Source organism: Amblyomma mixtum, chromosome 1 (assembly GCF_055824585.1).
Source record: "Amblyomma mixtum isolate Tamu chromosome 1, ASM5582458v1, whole genome shotgun sequence".
NCBI classification, from domain to species: domain Eukaryota; kingdom Metazoa; phylum Arthropoda; class Arachnida; order Ixodida; family Ixodidae; genus Amblyomma; species Amblyomma mixtum.
Genome location: NC_143012.1, coordinates 296,417,124 through 296,426,178, shown reverse-complemented (window position 1 = coordinate 296,426,178; position 9,055 = coordinate 296,417,124).

Genomic DNA, 9,055 nt, shown 5'->3' with positions numbered 1-9,055 from the left:
GCAGTGGGCCCGTAGCGAGGGGGCCCAATGTGGGATGCACTATTATGAAACGTATCCCTGGTCGGGGTCCTAAAGTGTTCAGCAAATATTTCTGTGCCACGCAACATTTTGGGGTGGCGACAGCCTACCCTTGGTGCGGCCACTGGCAAGCGTGACTCTATCGATAGCTCTGTTGAACCGTGGCAATCTCGGCTTCTTTTGAAAATCGGCTAATGGCAAGAGTGCTTCTAAATGGGCATGGTACAGAATAGCGACTATGTCCGGACTGTAGTAGAAAAGTTAAGCTCTCGCCCTCACAGTGGAAGTTACAGCAATACCTACATCGCTTTCAAGCAATGGGAGCGAACGGTCCACATTTTCTTGGCCCTATGCTGCTACTGACTGCCGCACCAACTAATGGCGGAGGTTGCTGGAGCGCACTTGGTACGGTATGTGGAGTTAAATGTCTCGATGCTGCGCATGGGCTATAAGTGACGCCGCAGCGGAAGGATCCGGATTAATTTTAACCACCTGGGGTTCCTTAACGTGCACTAACATTGTGCAGCACACAAGAGACTTAGAGCGCAGCTCTTTGGTGATCGTCGCAGGCTTTGGCGGTGGCGCAGGAGCGATGTTGTAACCGGAAGGTGACCAGCCACGGGTTCCCATGGCCAGGAGGGGGCTATAAAGGCGCGACTCCAAAGCGCGCCACAATTCATTCGGCCAGTCCTACCGCAATGAGTGAGGAAGACGTAGTTGCTAAACGCGCAGCCAAGCATAGGCTCATCGACGCCAACGTCAGAATCCAGCTTTGTGCACGGCCGAATTAGAAACAGCCACATAAGCGCGCCGCAGAATGAGGCCGCTTATATAGAGACGCATGCGCTGTTACTGACCCATGCAACTGCAAACTAAACGCGTCGCGCGTTATGACGCACGCACAGCGTACGAAAGCGAGGTACGATACCCCGCGGCCAGTTCTGCCTCGATGAATGAGGCAGACGCGGCAGCTAAACACGCTGCTAAACCCACAATGTTAAGAGCTACGCTCAAAACCGCGTTACGTCGGTGGTAAAAGTCCGAGGAATTTTTTTTCGCATTTCGCTTCCATCGACATGCGGCTGTATCGGACAGGATGGGATCCCAGGTTCCTGTGATCAGGAGCAGAACTCCATAGCACAGCAAACAATAATGAAAACACAAATGATAGAAATCGCTTTATATCATCGGTTGTAACTTTTCAAAGCGTGTCAAAGGTGACTAGTGTTTGCCGACTCAAAGCTGTCAACCAGTGCTGTGGTTCTGGAGGAATACACTAACTCGGAATGAAGCAGGATCTTTACAAGCAGCAGACGAAATATGTTGCCGAAAAAAGTGCCATGGCAAGATATCTTGTTGATTGGATTCGCTGAAGTGCTTTCCTCCGAAAACGTGAAAATAGAGGTGTTCTGTTCGGTGTCCTCACGTGGCAGCCATAAAAACCGCGTGACTCAATGTTCGCCTTCACACACTGCTGGGTTATATTATTGTTGCTGCCCTGACGTGGTGCATGTTTTATCGCCGCATGTTCCTACTGGTGCTTGTAAGCGCAGAGCAACTTCTCACCGCCCTCCTCCCCCTTGGCCACAACGCTGGCTTAACGCTTTCGGTTCTGAATACATTCAAGTACACAGAAGAAAACAAACGCTATGCCTACACTTTTAAATCCATCGTAGGGTCGGGGTCAGATGCCATGGCCTGGGCTTTGTGGAGACCGCCGTTGTTTATTCACTTACGGGGGGTCCTAATGCAATCCAGGGATGCTGCGAGGGTTGGGGTTGTTTACGTGCATCGCCTTTTTGTGCTACCGCCAGCAAAGAAGCACGTAAAATCGGGAAACATGTGTAGGAAAAAAAGCTGTTCTTTCCCGTTACCGCGTAAATTTGTTTATCCGTTCTAAACTTTTTAGTAGCCCGCACGTCGAGAAGGAAAAACGGAAAGAATGGATGTTGATTCCTTGTTTTCTCACTGTGGCCGGGCGGTGTGGGTGTAGCACGTATAGCCAGTAAACTGTTCCCCGTAAAATAGAACAGGGATGTGTAGCTGTAACGACGACAGAAAGCAATGCTGCGGCCAACCGTTCTCAGGAGCGTTAGCGCCTTAAGTTTTTACGCTCTCACCGGCGTTTGCGTGTCTGAAAACATGAAGCTGGTCTACATGGTGCACCAGCATCTTTGAAAACGGGAATACTGCGCTGACAGACTCGGATAACGAAAGGGTAGTGGACAGGAACCGCGTCTGTCTATAAGCGCAGTATTCCTGGTTTAAAAAATAAATGGTATATGTGCAGTCCCGGTAAAAAGTTTTCAGGCCACATGAACTGCTTTTGGGTCACACAGTGGAACACTTGACACCCTTGAAAGACAAAGGGTCTTGAAAGGCTTGGAGTTTGTCAGTAGTTTGTCAGCTTGGCGGGTGCCTTGGGTGGTTCACTATACGGCTGAAAACCGAACCCTGTGGCCTGACGACTTTTGACAGGTTGTGTGCATGGGCTTCATTCTCTGTGCCATCTTTTCGTCTATGCCTTACGCGCGTTATATAGTGCGGTCCAGGTACCCATGCACTCCAGACTGATACAGTTACGGTGCTATTCATTTCCTCATAGCCTTGTCCTCCTCATGAATGAGTAAACACCTTGAACGACTGAAGGCAGCTGTTCGCGTAATAAGTTCAACAAACCACTACAGTAAACACGCATTAGAGTATGTGTCGAACTGTTTCTAGGAACGGAGCTGAGACAATCGTATAGCGAAATGAAGTGCCTCGCTTTTCCCTCTTCGACAGTGCATGCATTGCACGCTGTTCGAATATGCGAGCATTTCCAGAGGGGGAGACCACACTATACCCGACCTTGGATTTCGCGTGCCTAAGCATCTGGGGTCCGAGCCCTGGCGCACGCGATCTGGCGCGCGGTTAACAGCCACGCGGGACCACGTGACGGCGTCGTAAACCTCAGGGTGGGTCGGGATCCCGGCGCCACGGCATCATCGCGGTCGCGCGGCCGTTGGCGAGGCACCTTGCAGCAGCGCGAATGGGCATCCGTTCCCGATGGCTCGGGGTCACGTCGGCGGGGCATCTCTCCGAAACTCGGTTGCTGCTGCTGCTTCTGCTGCTAATGCTGTTGCTGCTTCTATAGCGCTGCGCGGTGACCGCGCTTTACGAGGATTGGTTTGTTTGCCGGGTAAAGGTGAAGGTTTCCCCCGTATTGTTTTTAGGGGCTGGCGGAAAAGGTGCGCTCCCGAGTATACACCCGTGTTCCTAGTATTGTGCGTGTGCATAGTATGTATAGGGCGGCGGCGTTTAAAATATGCAACAGGTTGCCAGCGCTGACGCTGAGCGCTCTCCGTTTATGGGGAGCCGATAGCGCGTGCGGCCGCTCCGCGAAGCTCGCTCTCTGGTCAGCCCTCTCCCGCCCCCAGCCTCCTCCCCTCCAACCCCTCTTCAAGTTTGCATGACCGCAGGCCGCGGCCGACTAGAAAGGTACACACTGCGCTGTCGCACTTTGCCAGACGCTGTAAAAAAGAAGAGGGAAACGAAGTGGCTAGTTTCGTGTGACCACGCGATCCTTGCGGAGCGTTGGGTGTGTGCTTGTTTTGCACGCGGGCTGTCTTTCTGTGACGTAACTTTTCCCCTCTAGAGGGCTTTCGCGCTGGAACCCAAGGGCGCATGCTTCTTTGTCCCTAACATTTTTCTCAGAATTGCACATTTTGTTTTCCGTGCGAGAATGCACATGTGTCAACCGCGGCGTGGAAATGAATGTGTGCAATTACGACATTCAGCTCCTATTGTGGCTATAGACACTATTTTTACGGCGCTGACTTTTCGTTAGTCTAATTACGAAAGGAAAAATTAGCATTGCGTGGACAGTGTACGATTTATATAGTCAGTATATTTCCCGAGAGCGATGGTTAAAGGTAGTCTGGTGCCCACACAGGCCAGTGTTTCCCTTGGGTATGCCGGGTGCGCGTATCATGATATAGAAAAAAATCAGGCCACTCTAACTCAGTGCCGGAATGACGGCCCAGATCCTTGCCTTGGAGGGCCCGAGCTGTTCTTCAGACCCCCCTCCACTCTTGCCACCCTTCTTTAACTGTTCGGCACATTCTGGTCAGCCTTAGTTGCTTATACGTCAATAATGAACTGTTATCTTCCTCTTCCTTATCTTTTGCATGGATAGGAACAGAAAGATACCATACCATACCTTACCATACCGCATCGCACCGCACCGCACCGTACTGCACCGCACCGCGCCGCGCCGCACCACACCACACCACACCACACCACACCACACCACACCATAGCGTACCATACCATACCCTACCATACCCTACCATACCACACCCTACCATACCATGCTATACCACCCAATACCATACCATACCATACCATACCATACCATACCATACCGTACCGTACCGTACCATACCGTACCATACCGTACCATACCGTATCATACCGTACCGTACCATACCGTACCATACCATACCATACCATACCATACCATACCATACCATACCATACCATACCATACCATACCATACCATACCATACCATATCAAAGCGTGCCTTGCCATGTCATACCGTACACCAACACTAACATCTAGTGTTAGAGGTATCGACGTTAGCGATGTTTTGTTAACCGTGACAGCACATTACAATTACACAGACTGCTTCAGCGCGATGAACGTGACGGCTTTCAAAATATGCAGCATAAAATACAAATGTGGATATCAGTAATCATGGTTCTTTAACCTGTACCTCGTGGAACAAAACATGCGCTGTCCAATTTTTCAGTGTTGTATGACATTTGAACGATGAAGGAGATGCAGCTTCAAGGTAGAAATATCCACCGCGGCTTCGTATATTCGCACAGCTGCTTCGAGCCCTTTATGCATATTTTGTGAAAAAACCCAGCGGGCTGCGGGCGGTGTTATTTAATGCTGCGGCTTTTTTGTGGCCTAATCGTTCTTTTCTGGGGACGAAGTTGCACACAAATGAAGACGTAACGGTAGCGTAAGAGTCAGGGCATATTTTTAGGGACCCCAAGGAAGAAATTTTACACTGGAAAACCATGCTGAACCCCACTTTTTGGACGACAATATACCAAGAAATATATGATTACATGGGTCAAATGAGACACCCCCTCTTCCAACCGCTATCTCCAAAGTTACCCATAAATCCGCACCTTATAAGACTGCATGCAGGAGTTGGCCTTTTCTTGAAGGTGCAAAGTTTTGCGATTCTTTTATTAAATACCCTTTAATAATCTGTCTTAGTTTCTCTTCTAACTCGATACGTTCCGGACACCAACTAGATTGATAATATCCCTACCTTTACAAGGAGAAATAGACAAGGAAAGGCCGGGAGGTTACCCAGAAAGTAAACCGGTTTGCGCCCTGCCCTAAGGGAAGGAAATGAGGGAATATAAAAGGAAGGTGACAAGAAAAAAAGGAGAAATCTGTGCATACTCAGGCTGGTTTTGTACTTGGAGCTCGCATACTGCATGTTTCGTTGCGATTATTAAAAAATTAAATTTCATCCCTTATTGATATCAGCAGATTCGTTATATCATCCTGAGTACTGCCTATTATCATTTCGCATTATCACTCCTTTAGACACAACTCCACGAGCAAGTGCACGACGCGCCTACTCGCCTTCGCTTCCGGCGGATTCGACACGACGCAGGCAGCGAAGAGGCGCCGTTGTTCGCTTAGATCGGCCTTTATTAATTCATCCCTCATCGAAGAGAAGTGTGTCTAAAAGGCGATTTCGCTTTCCAGAGAAGTAGCTATAATGAATGGTAGGGCGAAGCTCAGCTAACAGAAGTTTGCAAACTTCAGCGTTTAAGTGCAACATTCCATGCAGCGTCTGTAAGATCGCGACAGCGCCACAACGTGCCGTTGCAGCCACTTTAGCGCGTATACATTTCGGAAGGTAACGCCTTGGCCATTCCGCTACGACGGAGCTACTCCTCGGCCGCCGAGTGTTTGTTTGGATAGAAGAGGCTCAAGCCACGGTCCTTTCTTGCGTATGGGGGACAGTGTGTGTGGTGAGGAAGACTGAGGAAAGTAAGGGAGGGGGGCCGAGCGCCGTAAATCGGCGAGCTGGCCACGCGCGGACCGTTATACGGCGTCGCTCCGTTTCATAAAGAAGCCGGCCGCTAATGGAAGTCGCCGATTTACACGCCTTGCTTTATGACCGCGCTCGAGCGCGCGCTCTCGCACTCCCACTCCGTCGAGAGTTGCGCCAGCACACAAACACACACACACGAACAGAGAAAGCGGATCGCGACCCTTTCTACCCTCCTCGCCACTCTGCCACGACGAGCAGCAAGCAAGCCATTGCCGACACCGACTGCCCGCCCTGCAAGCTTGGTTGCGGCCGTTGCTGTATACGTTTCTGTTCTGTTCGTTAGGAGGGGTCTCTCCCGTATACGTGTGCCTCGGGGTTACCGGATATTAATCTACTTTTATTCGAGTCTCTCGCGACTATGCGAGGAAGGGGACGGGGCGGGGGGGGGGGGGGGGGGGGGGGGGAGACTTATACGACCCTGCAGTGGAGGTGGAGGCAGCACCGACGGGAGTGAGTTTGCTCAGGCGCAAAAGAGTTCTGCCGTCGTTTTCACGCGCGCGCTCTGCGGCATTGGCCCTTTGGGGTCCCTGCTGTAACCCGCGCAGGAGTTTTTCTCTCTCGCTCTCTCTCTGGTCGCTGCTCTTTGCCCGGTGCGACCTCTATCGTACTCTTGTGGAAGCTGTGGAAGCTAGGGGAAAGGAAAAAATGACCTGAACACGAAGAAAGGAAGAAAGGTCGGAACGTGCCCGGTCACGATGGCTCTGGAGCACTTTGCTGTGCCCGGTGTTTGTGGAGGACCATTTGCCTCGGAGCCAAGACTCTCCCTTCGGCTCTCGCGCCACCTGCTGTGCCTGATTTCTCCGTTTCGCACCGGCTTTCTTTAACCCAAGTGACTGGATTGTTTCTGGTCTTTCCTACTGTGCTTGCAGCTTTCTTGCTTCTCGTAACTTATGCTGAGAAGACAGCTATGAATACTGATCGTCGGAGCAGCATATTGTGAGCGCCAAGATATTTTATTCCAAAGAAAGACAAAAAGGCGCCTTTATATTTTGTTTTCATTCCTGTTTTGTTAGAATTGGAAGATTTTGTGTCATATCTAGCGGTGCAGTTTAGCCCATCTTTGACCGCTGCAGTGATAGAAAACAGTTATAGTCAAGCCCTGAAGTGACTAAAATAGCTGTTCTATAATTCTAGGCAAAATTTACATCCGTACCACTATGTCTTCGCGTCGCGTTGATCTCCCTATTTGCAGCACCGTGAACTCAGCACGTACGTGAGTGAACGGATGAAACCCTTTTGCGACGAAGCATTCATGTGGGCAATACGCTACTGGCGACTTGTCGCGAAATCAAAGAATAATTGTTTCTATCCTGTACGTATTAAACTTTCCAACTGCCTTGAAATAAATACTCTGCGCTTTGGTGACATTCAAAATAAGCGCACCAGAGGGAATCCGAAAGGAAGCGGGAGAGGTTAGCTTAAATTTTGCAACACCTGTACGGATCGTATGATTGTCTAGCTTTGCTGTGTATTGTACATCGTTGCTACAAATGGCGATAGGATCAAAATGAAAGGCCCTTAACGCAGGTCCTCCGGATTGACGACAAAAATATTATTTTCAGTAAGAGTTTGAAGACGTTTTTCTAACTTTATACCTTACTATAGGAAGCCATTTTCCTCCCAAGTTTCTACTTCGCCTGTTTCGATATAAATTTGTAAACAGAGCTAGGCAGTCCTTCCAGCTGGAAATGGTCGACACAAATAAAAAAAAAAGAAGAACAAGAAAGCGGAGACCAGTCTGCACAAGCCCGGAGTTACAGAAGCCCACTTGTACGCTCACCGATCTGAGCATACGTGCCCGCGCCGGATCAAAAAGATGATCACCGGTTCTTCAGGAGGACGATCCTAGCCTCCGTAAAAACAGCCCTCCAGAGGACCGGCGCGAGCGCCCCGTTCCGTTCGTCGATCCGCCCTCTTTTCTCCAAACACCGGGTCGCGCGTGTCTTATGGGCGAACCGGCGGACAGGTAAGCTCACGTGCCGACGGTTCTTCGTGTCTTGGCCTTTTCGTAAATCAAGTTAGCTTTTCGCGGAAAAGAGAGAAACTGCACTCCCCCTCCCCATCCACACCGCCCTTTCCGTGCCACGTGCGAGTAGCTTCCTGAACGAGGAATCCGCAGCTCGGCAGTACGGGCGTTCTGGAAGACAGTGTACCACGCAGGAAGGACTCAGTCGGCGCGTCCATCGCACGTGCGTATCTCAGCGTCGTCTGTGTCGGCTTTGAGAGGGGGCGAAAGCAGCGTGCTGTTAATTGTGACAGATTGGAAACGGTTTTCGGGTGCCCTCCTCCCCTCTTACACTGTGATCCTGTATTGCCTCGCAGACATCGCGGGAGAAGCCGAGGGCTTTCGGGATCCCCAAGGCGCTGTTTTGACCTCGCTAGCGGGGTGTGGGAGTGTCTATCGGTGCGGACGCGTAGCAGCGCGGCGAACAGGTAGGATGTGAGGAACGGCCGTTACCGGCCTGCAAAATAGGTGGTCTTTTTTTTAAATGTTTAGAATCATTTTTTTTTCCTCTTGTCCGGGCACTTCACCTCCTCCGTTTTTTTTTTTTTTTTTTCCCCGATGTGTTTCGGGTTAGCCCTTGAAGGAGGGTTCACTCGCTCCAAATATGGCGTGATTTTTTTTTTGTGCTGCTTATTGTAGGTTTCCTTTTCTTCCCCTCGAATTTTGGGTCTTCATAATGTCCCCGCAAGAAAAAATTGCGCTCATGTGCGAATGTTCCGAATGAGATTTTCAACTAAAAAAAAATAACGTAATAGACGAACTGTCGGCTTCTTACTCGGTAGAGAGGAATAAAAAGGAATAGGTCAGAACGAAAGTAAAAAATCTCAGAGCGTTTTTGTCTTCCACAACCTTTGGTCTTTCTAAGGGCAGGAGGCGAGGCAGAATCTGCTTTTTGTGCCA